Genomic DNA, 17,631 nt, shown 5'->3' on the forward strand with positions numbered 1-17,631 from the left:
TCAAATGGCTGGTGTGTTTACAGAAATATTCAATCAATCCCTATCCCAGTCTGCTGTTCCCACATGCTTCAAGAGGGCCACCATTGTTCCTGTCCCCAAGAAAGCTAAGGTAACTGAGCTAAATGACTTCCACCCCGTAGCACTCACTTCCATATTCATGAAGAGCTTTGAGAGACTAGTCAAGGATCATATCAACTCTACCCTGCCTGACACCCTAGACCCACTCCAATTTGCTTACCGCCCCAATAGGTCCACAGATGACGCTATAGCAATCACACTGCACACTGCCCTAACCCATCTGGACAAGAGGAATACCTTTGTAAGAATGCTGTTCATCGATTACAGCTCAGCATTTAACACCATAGTACCCTCCAAACTTGTCATTAATCTCGAGACCCTGCCATGATTAATCTGCTGACCATGTGTATGTGACCAAAACAATTTGATTTGATTTGTTTTGAAACAGAAAAACACATACATGCAGTACGCAAGCACAAGTATAGAACTGCGGGCACCTTCACTAGCATGTTCAGTTTGATTACTGCATTTGATACACCTCCTTCTTCCCTTACTCTAAAACTACACATTCTTCTTCCCTTACTCTAAATCTCTACATCCTTCTTCCCTTACTCTAAATCTCCACATCCTTCTTCCCTTACTCTAAATCTCCACATCCTTCTTCCCTTGCTCTAAATCTCTACCTCCTTCTTCCCTTACTCTAAATCTCCACATCCTTCTTCCCTTGCTCTAAATCTCCACATCCTTCTTCACTTACTCTAAATCTCTACCTCCTTCCCTTACTCTAAATCTCCACATCCTTCTTCCCTTACTCTAAATCTCCACATCCTTCTTCCCTTACTCTAAATCTCCACATCCTTCTTCCCTTGCTCTAAATCTCTACCTCCTTCTTCCCTTACTCTAAATCTCCACATCCTTCTTCCCTTACTCTAAATCTCTACATCCTTCTTCTTCCCTTACCCTAAATCTCTACCTCCTTCTTCCCTTATTCTAAATCTTATTCTTCCCTTATTCTAAATCATGCTTCTTCTTCCATTACTCTAAACCTCTACATCTCTTCATTCTTCCCTTACTCCCCCTCTGTCTCCCCTCCCTTCCGTCCCCCTCTCCCCTCTGTCCCTGCTCTGTCTCCATTGCATCCCCTATGTTCCCCCTCTGTCTCCCTTCCCCCCTTCCCTTCCCTCCCACCCCCCCCTCTCATCTCTGTCCCCCCTCTGTCTCCCCTCTCTCCCCCTTCTGTCCCATGGTGCTGTTCTCTGGCTCCCGTAGGGGAGGCCATCTCCACTCAGCAGATCGTTTTCCAGGTAGTTACCATCCTCTTTGTGGATTTAAAGCCACTAGAAAGACACTGATCTGTTGCCTGCCGTTAGCTTCCCTTCCCCTCTGGGCTAAAACACATCCTGACATCACATGGACCTGTTCAGACCGTCAGGGCTGTCGCTACGGACAGTGTCTGTGACTCAAATGGCAAACTATCCCTATATAGTGCATTACTTTTGACCAAGGCCCAATGTCTCTGTCAGCATGAACACAATGAACAGGTATGGATAACAACATGACAGAGACTGATATTACGTCATCTTTATTTATCCAAGGAATCAGATTGGAGGAGAAGGAGATGGCCTCTGCAATGGAGGACAGACAACTCTAGAAGACCAACGTTTCATACTGTCGACGACCACATGATGACAGCTAGGTAAGACATTTAGAAATGTTCCTTTTTAGAGTAATGACAAGAAAAGAGAGTGTGATCTTAGTGAATGTGTACATGAATCACTTTTTTATATATTTGTAACATTTGTAATTGGATTTAGGAGTTATGCTGAACAAAATGATTTGCCACTCAATTCTAAACATGAACCTATTATTGACAAATTTTAATCTCACTAGATTTATACTATTTTTTGACCAGATAAATTGGAAGATATTCATTAATAGTGGCGTTGCAATTTCCGTCCACATAATTTGCTACTTTGATTGATGTGTTTTGTTGCATATGCAGCGGGAGACATAGGTACTTTTAACTGTAAAAGGACTTAACATGTTGGATTAGTAATAAGACAGAGACCTCTTCCACAGAACAAAACCTTCTTCATATTTCCTCATCTGGTTGTACAGGGATCTTTGACTTGGTGTAATATCGTGAACATGTTGAAGATGGATCTTGGCCCTGGCTACAACATTAAGCAGACATATATGACAGCTCACGCTTAATCCCTGATTTTAATCCACTTTTTATTATTCAAATTCAAGGAAAAACAACAAGATATATAAAAAATCTGTTGAGTAAGAGAGAAAACTACCAGAAATGGAACAGCCTACCAAACATTAACACCTACAGTAAAATAGCTTAGGCTACATACTCTACAAAGGATTAATATATTGTAGGTCTGTGTGTGCATAGCATACAAATGCCCTTCTCTCTTTCTATCTCTCTCTCTGTGTGCGTATGTCTGAACGTGCTCATATACTGTACACATTTTACATACCCGTACACTCACTGACTAAGAGACATTGCTCCCCAGAGCCATGGATTAAAAACAATACATTCACCAGGAAATCCTCTCCACTAGCACTGACCCCATTGTGTTTATAACTCGTCTTTAAATGAAGTCAACTTGGCCAACCTGGGTTCATAAATTCATCCGTGGAGTCTCTTTCTCCCCCTCCTTCCTCATTTTCTCAGTGGATTTACTGTGTTAGGAGAAATAACTGTCAGGGAAAATGCCTGGTAAAGTGCTGGACAAGGGACCAGCAGAGCGGGAGTATTTATCACGGTATTGACTTTGTGACTGCAGGTGTCGTGAACTCTTTTGCCATAAACTGGAGCATTCGGAGCGAGCGCAGGCGATCGATACGGGGAAAACTGCTGTCAGGTCCTCTCCCAAGGAGCATTGCTTTTGTTATAGCCACTTAGCGGTCTGATAAATGCCCCGCCACGGAGAGAGATTGGAGAGAGGAGGCGAGAGGGGAGCAGAGCAGAGAGAGATGGGAGAGAGGAAGCGAGAGGGGAGCAGAGCAGACAGGGATGGGTGAGAGGAAGGGAGAGGGGAGCAGAGCAGAGAGAGATGGGAGAGAGGAGGCGAGAGGGGAGTAGAGCAGAGAGAGATGGGAGAGAGGAAGCGAGAGGGGAGCAGAGCAGAGAGAGATGGGAGAGAGGAAGCGAGAGGGGAGCAGAGCAGACAGGGATGGGTGAGAGGAAGGGAGAGGGGAGCAGATCAGAGAGAGATGGGAGAGAGGAAGCGAGAGGGGAGCAGAGCAGAGAGAGATGGGTGAGAGGAAGCGAGAGGGGAGCAGAGCAGAGATAGATGGGAGAGAGGAAGCGAGAGGGGAGCAGAGCAGAGAGAGATGGGAGAGAGGAAGCGAGAGGGGAGCAGAGCAGAGAGAGATGGGTGAGAGGAAGCGAGAGGAGAGCAGAGCAGAGATAGATGGGAGAGAGGAAGCGAGAGGGGAGCAGAGCAGACAGGGATGGGTGAGAGGAAGGGAGAGGGGAGCAGAGCAGAGAGAGATGGGAGAGAGGAAGCGAGAGGGGAGCAGAGCAGACAGGGATGGGTGAGACGAAGGGAGAGGGGAGCAGAGCAGAGAGGGGAACCATAATCCCTACACCTCCCACTGCAATTCACACACAGAGAGGAAGGCATATAGAAGACGACAGAGCTTTTTATTGTTACAGAGCGACTTGCATTTCTTGGATTCAACTTTACCTTTCATTGTGTTTAATATCTATGTTCTTATAACGAAATGGAATAAATAGAAGTCTGTAAAAACATTTCACTATGCGTCCCTGGTAACTACTGGCAACGTTGATCCAGAGGTGAAAAGGCATGGAACAAAGCACAGAATGAAGGACTCACAATGGCAGTGGACAACACATGTGTAGGTAGTGGTGGATTTAAGGAACATACAGTATGTGCAGTACAGTGCACCTCAGGACCCCTTCTGACCTACTGTGTCTAATGGTTATTATTACAGAAAGTCACACAAATGTTTAATGATATTATATTTATTCATTTTATCCAGTTATTCACAGTTAGATAACAATGTGGACACACTCGCTCATGCAAGTGGACATGCACACACGCAACATATACAGTCGTGAGAATGACACAAATATTAATTTTCACAAAGTCTGCTGCCTCAGTTTGTATAATGGTAATTTGTCTATACTCCAGAATGTTATGAAGAGTGATCAGATGAATTGCAATTAATTGCAAAGTCCCTCTTGCCATGCAAATGAACTGAATCCCCAAAAAACATTTCCACTGCATTTCAGCCCTGCCACAAAAGGACCAGCTGACATCATGTCAGTGATTCTCTCGTTAACACAGCTGTGAGTGTTGACGAGGACAAGGCTGGAGATCACTCTGTCATGCTGATTGAGTTTGAATAACAGACTGAAAGCCTCAAAAGGAGGGTGGTGCTTGGAATCATTGTTCTTCCTCTGTCAAACATGGTTACATGCAAGGAAACACATGCCGTCATCATTGCTTTGCACAAAAAGGGCTTCACAGGCAAGGATATTGCTGCCTGTAAGATTGCACCTAAATCAGCCATTTATTGGATAATCAAGAACTTCAAGGAGAGCGGTTCAATTGTTGTGAAGAAGGCTTCAAGGCGCCCAAGAAAGTCCAGCAAGCACCAGGACCATCTCCTAAAGTTGATTCAGCTGCAGGATTGGAGCACCACCAGTACAGAGCTTGCTCAAGAATGGCAGCAGGCAGGTGTGAGTGCATCTGCACGCACAGTGAGGCGAATACTTTTGGAGGATGGCCTGGTGTCAAGAAGGGCAGCAACAAAGCCACTTCTCTCCCGGAACAAAATCAGGGACAGACTGATATTCTGCAAAAGATACAGGGATTGGACTGCTGATACCTGGGGTAAAATAATTTTCTCTGATGAATCCCCTTTCCGATTGTTTGGGGCATCCGGAAATAAGCTTGTCCATGGAAGACAAGGTGAGCGCTACCATCAGTCCTGTGTCATGCCAACAGTAAAGCATCCTGAGACCCTTCATGTGTTGCTTCTCAGCCAAGGGAGTGGGCTCACTCACAATTTTGCCTAAGAACACAGCCATGAATAAAGAATGGTACCAACACATCCTCCAAGAGCAACTTCTCCCAACCATCCAGGAACAGTTTGGTGATGAACAATAACTTTTCCAGCATGATGGAGCACCTTGCAATAAGGCAAAAGTGATAACTAATTGGCTCGGGGAACAAAACATAAATATTTTTTCGGTCCATGGCCAGGAAACCCCCCAGACCTTAATCCCATTGAGAACTTGTGGTCAATCCTCAAGAGGCGGGTGGACAAACAAAAACCCACACATTCTGACAAGCTCCAAGCATTGATTATGCAAGAATGGGCTGACATCAGTGGCCCAGAAGTTAATTTACAGCATGCCAGGTCGGATTGCAGAGGTCTTGAAAAAGAAGGGTTAACACTGCAATTATTGACTCTTTGCATCGACTTAATGTAATTGTCAATAAAAGCCTTTGGCACCAATGAAATGCTTGTAATTATACTTCAGTATTCCATAGTAACATCTGACAAAAATGTCTCAAGACACTGAGGCAGCAGACTTTGTGAAAATTAATATTTGTGTCATTCTCAAAACTTTTGGCCATGACTGTACACACACAGACTGCACTGTCAATCTCCCACCCCCACAGACCCCCCCCCCCACCCCCATAATACACACCCTACAGACACAAACCTATTCTAAATACCATCTCTCCATCTGCAAACTCTCACAGTCTCACGTCAGAATTAGACGTTCGTCCATATTTCACAAACGTTCAATTTCAAAGTTGTTCCAAACGTTACATTTCGAACAATCAACCTTTTGTATCAAAGGCAGATTATGCACCCATCCCCAATCCCCATAGCAAAACCCAAACCTAGTTGAAGGTAACAGTGCACACTATTGCCCCTGGTAGCCGGTTTCCACATCATCTCCAGGCGTCCTCAGACATGAATGGACGGCGATTTTTGACTTCTATCATGGCCTGCTCTACATACCTCACCTCCCCTTCCATTCCATCACCATCTGAGAAGGTGGTCCTAGTCCCTGGTCAGACATGGTTCATCAAAAGTATCTGTATCTACTTGCTGGGCGGTCTGGAATGGACCAAGGGTAATGGATGAGGTGAGGACAGGATGGTGTTGAGCAGCATCACAGAAACACACACACACACACACACACACACACACACACACACACACACACACACACACACAACACAGCGACAATAAGACGATAACCAGACAGAAGTCTTGACCGTGACCCTGTGTGACCTCCTGTGACCTCGGGTCCCTGTCTGACATCACAGGGGTTAGGGGTCGGGGGAGTTGACCCTGGAGATGGAGCCAGGGTTAACATTACCTCTGATCCCTGGTTGTCAGGGGGCGCTGGAATGCTGGGATTAACGGTCTTGTGGAGGACAGGGTGAAGACAGGACCTCTCTGTCTCAATCCTCTTTTTGCTCTGTCTCTCTCTCTCTCTTTTCTCACTTTCTCACTTTTCTCTCAGTTTCACCCGTTCTGTTTGTTGTACTCTTCTCTTTTCTATCTCTTTCTATTTTCTCTGTCTCACTCTTTTCAACACATTGCAGTGACAGGAACCCTATTGTAGACAGCAACACAATTAGACTCAACCAAATCAAGAGTAAACAAAAATAGAATTACTTGACACATTGGAAAGAATTAACAAAAAAACTAGAATGCTATTTGCACTAGAATGCTATTTGGCCCTAAAAAGAGAGTACACAGTGGCAGAATACCTGACCTCTTACCTCCCTTATCCTACCTAATTTGCACACACTGCATATAGACTTTTTCTATGTTTGCTTATTACATGTGTAATTCTGTGTTGCTGTTTCTGTCGCACTGCTTTGCTTTATCTTTGCCAGGTCGCAGTTGTAAATGAGAACTTGTTCTCAACTAGCCTACCTGGTTAAATAAAGGTGAAATAAAAAAATACAAATAAACTGACCCAAAATTAAAGAAATCTTTGACTATGACACAGTGAGCATAGCCTGGTCACTGAGAAAGGCCGCCGTAGGCAGACATGGCTCTCTAGAGAAGACAGGCTATGTGCACACTGCCCACAAAATTATGTGGAAACTGAGCTGCACTTCCTAACCTCCTGCGCAATGTATGACCATACTAGAGACACATATTTCCCTCAGATCACACAGATTCACAAAGAATTCAAAAACAAACCCAATTTTGATGAACTCCCATATCTATTGGGTGAAATACCACAGTGTGCCATCACAGCAGCAAGGTGTGTGACCTGTAGCCACAAGAAAAGGGCAACCAGTGAAGAACAAACACCATTGTAAATACAACCCATATTTATGTTTATTTATTTCCCTTTTTTACTTTAACTATTTGCACATCGTTGCAACACTGTATACAGATATAATATGACATTTGAAATGTCTCTATTCCTTTGGAACTTTTGTGAGAGTAATGTTTACTGTTAATTTTTTATTGTTTATTTTACTTTTGTTTATTGTCTATTTCACTTGCTTTGGCAAAATAAACACATGTTTCCCATGTCAATAAAGCCCTATGGATTGAATTGAGAGACAGAAAGAAAGAGAGTAAGATAGAGAGAGAGAGGGAGAGAGAAACTGTGATAACAGGGGGTTGGAGGGTTGGATGCTCCAGCAGACAGAGAGAGAGAGAGAGAGAGAGAAAGGGAGAGAGAGAGAAACTGTGATAACAGGGGGTTGGAGGGGTTGGATGCTCCAGCAGACAGAGAGAGAGAGAGAGAGAGAGAGAGAAAGGGAGAGAGAGAGAAACTGTGATAACAGGGGGTTGGAGGGTTGGATGCTCCAGCAGACAGAGACAGAGAGAGAGAGAGAGAGAGAGAGAGAGAGAGAGAGAGAGAGAGAGAGAGAGAGATAGAGAGACAGAGACAGAGAGGGAGACAGAGAGGGAGAGAGAGAGAGAAACTGTGATAACAGGGGGTTGGAGGGTTGGATGCTCTAGCAGGCAGAGAGACAGATGATGACAGATCAGCGCTGACCTGTGACAGAAGGGAGGAGGGAAGAGGAAGGAGGGAAAGGGGGTTGAGCTGGGGGGTTGGGTCGGCCGTAGGGGTCAGACACACTGATTGATGTCACACAGACACACCCTCCCTCCTCTGGGAGTCCTGCCTACCTTAGCCTGCTGTGGAGAGGAACTCTGGGTACTTAAAACACTAATGACATAATGTCCATTGTGAGGTCAGAGGGAGTTCAGGCCTACAGGGCTCCGTTTGTTTCTGGGGTTACACACAATGAGCTGCATGCCTTCACACAGACCATTAATAGTTCACAATACAGAGACAGGGTGAACTAGGCTTTCTCAGACATGAAACAAAGAAGCAAAGAAGTTACACAGAAAGATGTGCTTGAACATTTGAAACGTTTTATGAACTATTATGACAACGGATAAATCGAGTACCGAAAAAAATCTCTCTTCCCAACCCCTCATGATTGTTCACCTCTGATGTCATGTTTGACAGACTCAGAAGCAGCAGGGTTGAAGGTGAGACTGGTCTACGATAAGTTTGTCCAGTCTGAGATGCTATAGAAGGTTACTAGTGTTAACCCCAAGCTACAAATCACCCCTACAGCTAGGTTGAAGGTGAGAGACTGAGACAATATTGTGTTGTCACAGTGTTGTGAACTATATTTATGTTGTTGTCTTTGCCCAATAATGTTTATTGCATGTTTCGTACTGCTACCACGTTGTGTTGCTACCATGCTGTGTTGTCATGTGCTGCTCCATTGTTATGTTGTTGTCTTAGGTCTCTCTTTATGTAGTGTTGTGGTGTCTCTCTTGTTGTGATGTGTGTTTTGTCCTATATTTATATTTGTATTTTATTTTTAATGCCAGCCCCCATCCCCGCAGGAGGTTTTTTGCCTTGTGGTTTCTATTCATGGTGCTTTAATAAAGCAACTACACATGAACAATCTACAAAACAAGAAACCTGAAAACCTAAACAGCCCTATCTGGTGCAAACACAGAGACAGAAACAATCACCCACAAACCCCAACACCAAACAGGGTACCTAAATATGGTTCCCAATCAGAGACAATGACTAACACCTGCCTCTGATTGAGAACCATATCAGGCCAAACATAGAAATAGACAAACTAGACATGTAACATAGAATGCCCACTCAGATCACACCCTGACCAAACAAAACATAGAAACATACAAAGCAAACTATGGTCAGGGTGTGACATCTTAACTGACTTAAATAAAGGCTCAATAAAATGAAATAAATTGTAATTAACAACCTTCAAGTCAGGGCCTAAACATTTCAACAGCACTGAAACTTTCGAGCCTTCTTTTCTGTCACCTGCGAACACACATACAATTTGCGACACCCGAAATCAAACAAACAAAAATAAGATGTTTGAGAAAGTACCAATGCTTTATTACAACAGTTTTATGTGCAGGTGTAACAGGGTGAATTAATCTCTCTCTCCAATTAGAGTGTTGCCAATGTTAGAGCAGCTGGAGAGTGTTATATAGTCAAGTCATCTACTGCTATAGAGACAATTGAAATCAGACAGTTTGCTGTTCGTATTGACCGCTTGGGATGTGCAAATGTCAGAATGAATACTTTGAAATGATTAATTTCTTCGACATGAAATGTCAATAGTGAATATGTGAAAATAAAACGAGAGAGTGAAGGTATGATGATGATGGCATGATCCAGTATTTTCATTTTCCATCTTTTAGTATTATTAGGCTAACATTTTCATCCACTGTTAATTAAAGTAATTAGACACATGCAGTACTTTAAAGTTTTACTTCTTCTGGTACATTGTTGGAACTGAACTTTTCCCATTGTTATACCTTACCAATAATGTGACAGAACTACATCAACAGTGAATTTAATATAGTACCCTATTCCCTAACAGTAGACTGTCACAATGAGCAGAAGCTGTGCATTGGGATTTTAATGCACTGTCTCTACTGGTAGAAAGTCTCACTCAGCAGCTTGTATCCGTCACTATGGCAGGTTAGGGCTAGTTTTGACAGACTCCATTGAGGCACAGATAAATAACGAACCTCTGTGTGTGCGTCTGTATACCTGTACACATTCGTATGTGCATATTGTGTCTATAATATGTTAGCTTGCGAACCCACCCCCCCGCTCTCTCGCTTTCCTTCCTCTCTTTGTCCCTCTCTCTGTCTCTGTCTCTGTCTCTGTCTCTCTCTGGGTCATTGTAATGTGCATTTGGTCGGTGTATTGCTGTGTTGTTGGGCGATGCTACCATGTTCCAGAGGTCAAGCTATTCTGGAGTCTGGAAGGCAGAGCATACCTCATGTTCCTATGAAGCCAGAGCATACCTCATTGTCTCGATCTGACCTTAGTTCCTTTATTTTGTCTTTGTGTTAGTTTGGTCAGGGCGTGAGTTGGGGTGGGTAGTCTATGTTCTTTTTTCTATGTTGTGTTTCTGTTTTTGGCCTGGTATGGTTCTCAATCAGAGGCAGCTGGCAATCATTGTCTCTGATTGAGAATCATACTTAGGTAGCCTGTTTTCCCCATTTTGGTTGTGGGTGATTATTTTCTGTTTAGTGTTTTTCGTCACCTTACAGGACTGTTCGTTTTGTCGTTTTGTTCAGTTTTCTTAAAATAATGGACACTTACCACTCTGTGCATTGGTCCTCCTCCCTTTCTCCAGACGACAACCGTTACACTCATGTTCCTAGGAAGGCAGAGCATACCTCCTGTTCCTAGGAAGGCAGAGCATGCCTCGTGTTCCTAGGAAGGCAGAGCATGCCTCGTGTTCCTAGGAAGGCAGAGCATGCCTCGTGTTCCTAGGAAGGCAGAGCATGCCTCGTGTTCCTAGGAAGGCAGAGCATGCCTTGTGTTCCTAGGAAGGCAGAGCATGCCTAGTGTTCCTAGGAAGGCAGAGCATGCCTCGTGTTCCTAGTCTTTTGTTTTCTCTAGAGTTGGTGGTGGAATGCTACGCTGATGAATAGCTGACATATTCAATCATGTAGTGCAAAACCGGTTCCTAATCCTTCCTTTCTGACACTCTCCTTCTGACTCTCACCTGTCTCTGACTCTCTCCCTCCCTCAGACTCTCTCGCTAACCTTCTCCCTCTGAAACTCTCTCGCTCTCTGACTCGCTCTCTCGCTTTCCTTCTATCACTCTTTCTCTCTCTTTGTCCCTCTCTGTCTCTGTCTCTGTCTCTCTGGGTCATTGTAATGTGCATTTGGTCAGTGTATTGCAGTGTTGTTGGGCGGTGCTACCATGTTCCAGAGGTCAAGCTATTCTGGAGTCTGGAAGGCAGAGCATGCCTCATGTTCCTATGAAGCCAGAGCATACCTCATGTTCCTACGAAGGCAGAGCATACCACATGTTCCTAGGAAGGCAGAGCATGCCTCATGTTCCTAGTCTTTTGTTCTCTCTAGAGTTGGTGGTGGAATGCTATGCTGATGAATAGCTGACATATTCAATCATTAAGTGCAAAACCGGTTCCTAATCCTTCCTTCCTGACACTCTCTCCCTCTCCCTTCTCTCCCTCAGACTCTCTCTCTGACTCTCTCCCTCTGAGGCTCTCTCTCTCTCTCTCTGACTCGCTCTCTCTCTCTCTGACTCGCTCTCTCTCCCTCTGACTCTCTCTCTCTCCGACTCTTTCCCTCTGACTCTCTCTCTCTCTCTCTCGCTGACTCTCTCTCTCTCTCTCTGACTCTCTCTGACACTCTCTCTGACACTCTCCCTGACACTCGCCCTGACACTCGCCCTCTGACTCTTTCTTTCTCTCTGACTCTCTCTTTCTCTGACTCTCTCTCTTTCTCTCTGACTTTCCCTCTTTGCGTGTGTGTGTGTGCGATTCATTCAATGGCTTAGAGGAGTTTACCACATCAGTCACTGGCGTCATTAATAAGTGCATTGACGACGTTGTCCCCACGGTGACCGTAAGTAAACAAACAGAAGCCATGGATTACAGGCAACATCCTAGCTGCGTTCAAGGAGCGAGACACTATGACCTCCAGTGAGCAATCAAACAGGCAAAGCGTCAATACTGGACTAAGATCGAATCCTTATATGCGGGATCTGACGCTCGTCACATGTTGCAGGGCTTGCAAACGAGCAGGATTACTAAGGAAAACATAGCCGAGAGCTGCCCATTGATACAAGCCTACCAGACAGGCTAAATGCCTTCAATGCTCTCTTCGAGGCAAGCAACACTGAACCATGCATGAGAGCACTAGCTGTTCCGGACGACTATGTGATCACTATCTCCACAGCCGATGTGAGTAAGACCTTTAAACAGGTTAACATTCAGACTGATTACCAGGACGTGTATGCAAAGCATGCGCTGACCAGCTGGCAAGTGTCATCACTGACATTTTCAACCTATCCCTGACCAGTCTGTAACACCAACATGATTCAAGGAGACCACCATAGAGGGTGGAATAGTGGGGACCAATTGGATGTTTACTTAGTAGCAATGCAAATATCATGGTACAGTTACATAGACACTCAATCATCATGTTACTTTTTAATGGTACGTTTACAAACATATATTTTGATAAATAGAATTGAAAGTTGTGTCTCATTATGGTAAGTGGTGAAATAAGTATAGCCAGTTACAATTGTAATGGCTTAGCAGATAATACGAAAAGACGATCAGTATTTACCTGGCTAAAGGATAAGGAATATAATATATATTGTTTACAGGAAACTCATTCAACAATTTTAGATGAAGATTTGTGGAAAAAGGACTGGGTGGGCGAAATACATTTCTCCCATGCGCAAAGAAATTCAAAAGGGGTGATGGTATTAATTAACAGTAATTTTGATCCAAATCTGCAAATTGTCCAAACAGATTATCAAGGTAGATGGATTATTTTAAATATGTTATTGGACAATAAACAAATACGTTCGCAAACCTAAACCTATATGGGAGGGTCTGGGTGGGCATCTAACCTCGGTGGCGGCTCTGGTACTGGACGCCGCCCCCCTTCTTTACACTGAGTCCGCTCTTGTAGCACTGACCCGTGGATCATCGCCGGAGGCTCTGGACTGCGGATCCACGCCATAGGCCACGGGCCAGGGACACTCGCTGCGTGGATCATCGCCAGATGTTCTTGACTGGGGACCTTCGCTGGAGACCCCGGACTGGGGACCGTCGCTGGAGGCCCCGGGCTGGGGACCGTCGCTTGAGGCTCCAGACTGGGGACTGTTGCTGGAGGTTCCGGACTGTGGCCCGTCGTTGGAGGTTCCGGACTGTGGCCTGTCGTTGGAGGTTCCTGACTGTGAACTGTCGCTGGACGCTCTGGACTGGGTACTGTCGCCGGACGCTCTGGACTGCCGAGGCGCACTGTAGGCCTGATGCGTGGTGCCGGCTCTGGTGGTACCGGGCTGGGGACACGCAGCTCAGGGCGAGTGCGAGGAGCAGGAACAGGGCGTACTGGACTGCCGAGGCGCACTGGAGGCCTGGTGCATGGTGCCGGCATTGGTGGTACCGGGCTGGTGACACGCACCTCAGGGCGAGTGCGGGGAGGAGGAACAGGACGTACTGGACTGGAGGCGCACTGAAGGCCGGATGCGTTGTGCCGGCACTGGTGGTACTGGGCTGGTGACACGCACCTCAGGGCGAGTGCTGGGAGCAGGCAAAGGACGTACCGGACTGGGGAGGGGCACTAGAGGTCTGGAGTGTAGAGCTGAGCTGCAAATGCAGGGCACAGGCACAGGAAGCACTGGGCTGTGCAGACTCACCGGAGACACAGTACACAGAGCTGGCGCAGGATATCCTGGTCCAAGGAGGTACACTGGAGACCAGGAGCGCTGAGCCGGCACCCTCCTTCCTGGCGTGATGCCCATTCTAGCCCGGCCAATGCGAGGAGCTGGAATAGAGCACGCCGGGCTAGAATAGAGACACCGTGCGTACCATCGCATAACACAGTGCCTGACCGTTAACACGCTCCCCACAGTAAGCACGAGGAGTTGTCTCAGGTCTCCGACCTGACTCATGCAATCTCCTCGTCCCCCCCCAAATTTTTTTTTATTTTTTATTGGGGCTGCCTCTCGGGCTTCCGTGCTAGCCGTGTACCCTCATATCGTCGCCGTTCCTCCCGTGCTATCTCCACCTGCCTCCATGGTAGGTGATCCTCTCCTGACAGTATTTCCTCCCACGTCCAGGATGCTTTACCGTCCAGTATTTCGTCCCATGTCCATGCTGTCTGCTCCATCAAACGCTGCTCCTCCTTTTCACGCTGCTTGGTCCTTTTATGGTGGGTTGTTCTGTCATGTTCGTCGTAACGAGGAGACCAAGGTGCAGCATTGTAAGCGTACATAACTCTTTAATGTAAGAGAGAACACTGAACAATACTATACAAAACAACAAAACAAACCGTGAAGCTATATGACTAGTGCAAACAGGCAATTAAACATAGAATAACAACCCACAAAATACCCAAGGAACATGGCTACCTAAATATGGTCCCCAATCAGAGACAACGATAAACAGCTGCCTCTGATTGAGAACCAATCTAGGCCACCATAGACATATAAACACAGAGACTAGAAAAACCCCTAGACATACAAAAACCCCTAGACAATATGGCATATAGAATTTCCACGTGGGCGAGGATATTGGAAATTTAATCAAAGCCTACTAGATGATAAGTTGTTTAGATCTAGGACAGAAGAATGTATAACTTACTTTTTCAGACGTAACAAAGGTACAGCAGATCCCCTATTGTATGGGACACTTTTAAATGTGCCTTTGGAGGCCATGCAATTCAGTTCTCATCTGAAAAAAAAGCAATTTAGATCAAAAGAGTCCATATTAACAAAGGTGTCACGTCCTGACCATAGAACCCTATATTTTTTATGGTAGAGTAGGTCTAGTTTATTATTTATTATTTATATGTGAGGTTCTAGGTTTATTTTCTATGTTGGGGTTTGTGTATGATTCCCAATTAGAGGCAGCTGGTAATCATTGTCTCTAATTTTTTCCAACTGTGGGTTATGGGATATTGTTTGTATGTATGTTTTCTGTAGTCACGGTCCGTTGTTATTTTATTGTTTATTTGTTTTTGTCGTTGCTTAGTTTCACTTTCATTAAAATATGTGGAACTCAATGGTCCAATCATCATTATTACGAACACCGTGACAAAAGGAAATTGAAGGACTAACAGTACAGGTAGATAGCAATAGAAATTGTACCATAGAGGCACAGAATAAGTTAGAAGAATAACAAAAATAAATGGAGGAAATTATTCAAGAAAGATCCAGTGAAATATTTTATAAAAATAAAGCAAACTGGATGGAAAATGGGGAAACATACAAATTATTTTTCAATCTTCAATATAGAAATGCTACCAATTTTTTTTATTGAAACTTGTTACAAATGATGGAGTCAGGCATGATTCAATGAATTATATTTTGAAAGAGGAAGTAAAGTACTTTAAGGATATGTTTTTGTTTCAGTCTCCTCCATGTCCACTAAACGAAGCCAATTGTATGGATTTTTTTCCTAGTAATAATGTAAAATTAACATCTGTACAGAAAGACTCATGTGAAGGCCAAAATACAGAGGAGGAACTTCTTGATACAGTTAAAGCCTCTAAGGCTGGGAAAACTCTAGGGCTGGATAGTATACCAGTGGAAGTATACCAAACTTTTTTTGATATACTCAGAGGACCATTATTAGCATGTTTTAACCACTCCTATATAAATGGTAGATTATCGAACAAGCAACAAGGTCTGATTTCATTAAAAACAACCTGAAGATTGATTATAAAAAACGTTTGACATGTTTCTGTGGACATGACGGATATTATTTAGAATGTTCGTCTGGGTTGTCGTGACCGCTCGAGCCTGTGGACTTCTTAACATAACGCGCCAAACAAACGGAGGTATTTTGGATATAAAAATAATCTTTATGGAACACAAGGAACATTTATTGTGTAACTGGGAGTCTCGTGCATGAAAATATCCGAAGATCATCAAAGTTAAGCGATTAATTTGATTGCTTTTCTGATTTCCTTGACCAAGCTACTTTGATGCTATGTTCACATTGTTTTGTCCAGTGATCGATAAACTTACACAAATGCTTGGATTGCTTTCGCTGTAAAACATATTTTCAAAATCTGAGACGACAGGTGGATTAACAAAAGACTAAACTGTGTTTTGCAATATTGCACATTGTGATTTCATGAATATAAATATTTTTAGTAATATTATTTGAACGTGGCGCTCTGCAATTCAGCGGATGTTGATGACAATTATCCCGCTAAAGGGATCCGTGCGGCAAGAAGTTTTTAATATCGTCGTTCAGCCACAACTCGGTGAAACAATAGATATTACAGTTTTTAATGTCCCGTTGGTAGGATATACGTGCTTTCAGTTTGTCCCATTTATTTTCCAGCGGATTGAACGTTAGCTAGCAGGACGGAAGGCAAGGGCAGATTAGCCACTCGTCGCCAGATCCTCGCAAGCCGCCCTGATCATTTGCCTCAAAATCTCAGTTTCTTTCTCCAGCGAATGACGGGGATCGGGGCTTGGTCGGGTGTCTGCAGTATATCCCTTGTGTCCGACTCATTGAAGAAGAACTCCTCATCAAATTTGAGGTGAATAATCCCAGTTCTGATGTCCAGAAGCTCTCCTAGGTCATAAGTGACAGTAGCAGCAACATTATGAACAAAACAAGTTAACAACAACATGAAAAAAAATGTGCATGATTGGTTGAGCGCTGATAAGATGGCAGCCCTACCCTCTGGCAGCATCGTGAAAGTGTCTCAGCTTGAGTTAACGATAGATAGATTAAGTTGTGGCGAGAGTCTCGACAGTGGAAACATAATTACTTGAGGCAGAACATTGTTTTGAGTTCCTGTATCCCCACTGTGACAGAAGCCAATGGACTTCTAAACCCCTTGATTGTCACTGTTCTGTTCAACTAGTGTTTTTTTCTTCTTAAAAAAGTCTGAAGTGGAGCCGGCTTAATTTACATGTACAATTGTTGACGCAAATTTTTGCCCCCCACTGGCGTTCTGGGCACAGGGACTCTGGTGGTCTACTTGAAACGTAGTTGAATCAAAACATGTTCCACATTATTTCAAAACAGAAATCTCGCCTTTTTTATACTCAACTTTTTAGTTAAATCCAATGACATGGTAAAATGTTTTGTTGATTTCACTCTGAATCCACGTTAGTTGACAACTCAGCCAAATGTAAATAAATCAAAACTGACATCTGTGCCCAGTGGGACACCATTCATTAAGACCTTCACCTAGAATAAAATGTTTTATCTCTATGTTGTAGTATTGTATGGTTGTCCTAAATAACAGCTTTCTTGACAACTAAATAAATTAAATTTTCGTCAAAGGACAAATGTTAACCCCTTTTATTGATTTGTTTTATCAGCCATAGCAGCTTCAAACATTTCTTCACACACACACATGGCTACAGTATGTCTTTAACATCAGTTTCAAGGAAGTTTGGTTTTACAATGACAACGCCAATAAAACAGACATGAACTGCTCTTCGGGCTAGTCACAGGGAGCTCGTAAACGGCTCAGCCAGGAAGAAGGGCACACCTCTTCAAACTGTTCTGCAGATGGGGATAGTCAATCCCCCA

This window comes from Oncorhynchus mykiss, chromosome 25, assembly GCF_013265735.2.
Source record: "Oncorhynchus mykiss isolate Arlee chromosome 25, USDA_OmykA_1.1, whole genome shotgun sequence".
Lineage (NCBI taxonomy): Eukaryota > Metazoa > Chordata > Actinopteri > Salmoniformes > Salmonidae > Oncorhynchus > Oncorhynchus mykiss.